Genomic DNA, 3,160 nt, shown 5'->3' on the forward strand with positions numbered 1-3,160 from the left:
TCAAATTACCTAAACAATACATGTAAGGGGTCAATCATGTTTCTAGTGCATACACTTTTGAAGTTACAGACAAAATAGTGTCACCAAATTGTCCAAAATTTTGTGTGTGAAATTGTGACAGCAGGCACATGTACAATGTACACTACTGTATGTGACCCCAGATGACCTCCTATTCTTTACTGTAAGAAAGCTGTTTTGGATGGTCTTGATTTACACACAAATTGCTTTTGAGCTAAATCGAGTGTCGACTTGGTGGAACATGGATTGCACTATGTGATAGTTTATGAATCCATTATTATCCCAGTACCAACATAAGTCAACATCACTTAGGTTTTGGTTGTCAAAATTAATTTTTAGTAATTTTTTCCATTGAGCCCCACAGTAAAGCCATTTTTGGACCGTACAGGCACATTCCACTTCCCTATGGACGAATAGCGCCACCTATAGTGTGAGATGTGAGCCTGGCTATCTAGACCTCTCTGTTTGTAAACAAGCGAGGAGGTCGAAATAAATCCTTCTCGCGCCGAATAGGAAAGTCAGCGTAATAATACGCCACTGGGATGAGCTGAACATGTTCAGCTTCATAACCTCATGAATCATGTGAATAGCTTAACCAGTTATCATCAATATGAACGATGCATGTGATCATGACATGGAAATAAGATTGTGTGATGTGACATAGGCTTTGAAACATTTGCAAAATGAAGTCCTAATTGAAACCATTTGGTGGACCATTTTGGCACTATTATTGTGTAAAATTTTTGTTTGAAAAACCCAATGAATCTATTTCAAGTTTGGAAAAAAAACGAAGATTCAATTTGCAAAATTTTAAAAGTGGTCGACTGGTCTATGATTCAAATTCTGTTCTTTCTACACCTGGAGAATTGCTATTCAATTCCAATTCAATCCACCTTGCTTTATAATTAATTCGATTCCAATTCAATTATTCAATTTCAAAATCATTTCATTTCAATTCAATCCAATGCAGTGAAATTAACAGCTAATCAATTTCAATTTAATTCTCAGCATTCATTTCAATTCCAATTCAATTCCAAGTTGTTTTAATTGACCAAAGGCACACTGCAAAAACTGTCTAGAGATTGAAAACTTTTTTGTCCTCGATTTGTAAACACATGTATGTAAAATCTAAACACAAATTATGTCAAACTTAAAAACATCAAGTGTTTTAATATCTAAACGCAAGGCATCAAATTACAAAACATATGTTTAGCATTTAGACTTATGTTAACTCACTTTTCACATTCAAACAATGCGAGTGATCCTTGACCTCTGGTTTTCTGGGTCATAATATTTTATGAAACTTTTGGAACTTCTTAATTCTTAGGCTAAATTATTAGGTGACTAATTTTCTAATAATTTGCACAACAAATTTTCTTTCTAGTTTAGTAGATTTTAATTTGTGCACAATAACAAATTATTTTCAGATTTCACACGCTAAGCTAAACTAAGAATCAAGAACTGATTTTCGGGCAAAATAGGGGCTTGAAGAACTGAAATTAGAGCCAAATTATAGGCTGTTGAGCTAAAAATTTCTAAATTATTTCCAAATTTGAGCTTCGCGGGATTGTTGGTCGAAGCAGCCAAAAAATCGATTTTTTATTGTCTAAATCCATATATTATTATTGAAAAATAACACTTTGATGTTTTGCAAAAGTTCATTATACAAATCATATACTTTGAAAACTTGCTTAATTTATTGTTGTTAATATTAAAGTTATGTACATTTTACAAAAGTGTTGTTGTTTCAGCCCTCTTTACAACATAACTCAAGAACCACAGAACCTACAAAATATTTCTGTGATATTTGAATTCTTCTACACGCTCACAAGGAAATGAGCAATGCAATTTTTGCCAAAGCTCACTACCATTCGCAAGATGTTGTGAACTACCAAATCGCAACACTTTAAAATAGTGTATTACCTTAAAGAGCTACAATTGTTAGAGTTTGAGGCTCAAAGAACTGGAGCAGATCCAAATGTGGGGCTTAACACGGCTGTGTACTCAAGACGTTGTTTCTTTCATAAAATTGAGTTTTTTGATATTTGTTACTTTGTTATGTTTTTATAAATACAAGGAAAGAAAATCCAGATTTATAAACTCCAACTGCGCTATTTTATGGATTTTATTTCACTATTTCATTCGTGTTTGCAATTTTAAAAGAGAGAAAATCTTTGTTGTATCAGCGAGGTACACGCGCGCAACAACGCATCGCACTGCGTATCGCGCAATTTGTTAACGCACAGATACGCTACGCATACGCGACGCTTATCTGCATGCGTGGCGCATCCTTTGGAAACACAAATTTCAAGTGGTCAAATGGTCAAATGCCTCCGTTTTAGCTGATAAAATGTTGGTTTTTTCAAGTTCTCTCCCTCGATTTGAATATCAAGTTATGAATGGATTTCGCTCAAACTTCTCAACGGGCTGTGGATTTACCCGATGTTCACGTAATATAAGGTAGAAAATCGAGAACTGCCGCATTCTCCTGTGAGATTCGATGAAAGGGCAAAATGTGACCACTTTAAACTTCAACGGCCATTATTTCAATGTTCATTTTCTCGGTAAAATGACGATTTAGGTATACGATAACTCAATAAATACAGCATCTATAGGTAAGCAAATATGATCATCGTAAAAAGCATGATCGACTCAAGAAACGGTTTTCTCATTTTTTTATATTTTGGTCTATTTCCGATTTTAGGCATCATTTTGTGCAAATAGGCGTTTGTGAATTTTAAAAAGTTCATTTTGATGCCTTAAATATGGTCAATATCTCAAAAACTAAGGCCAATATCAAAAAAATAAAAAAACTGTTTTTGGAATGGAGCCTCAAGATTGAGCTAAAAACAAAATAAAATATTTTGGAAAAAGAGTGTTTTTTGTTATGATGTACCTAACAAATATTGCCAAAAACTCACTTTTTGTGATTTTCTTCATAATTGTTGTTTTTACCCCAAATCTGTATTTATATTAAGATTTATTGATGTCTTGCCTTTATAAAAATGTATACTTTTATATGTCTTATGCGAATAATTACAAAGTTATTGCACTTTTACTACATGCATGTCTGAGAGTACACAGCTGCCTTAAGGAACTGCCGGAGAGCCTGAAAAAGGGACACTTGAGCGCCGCACATACC

Source organism: Amphiura filiformis, chromosome 2 (genome assembly GCF_039555335.1).
Source record: "Amphiura filiformis chromosome 2, Afil_fr2py, whole genome shotgun sequence".
Lineage (NCBI taxonomy): Eukaryota > Metazoa > Echinodermata > Ophiuroidea > Amphilepidida > Amphiuridae > Amphiura > Amphiura filiformis.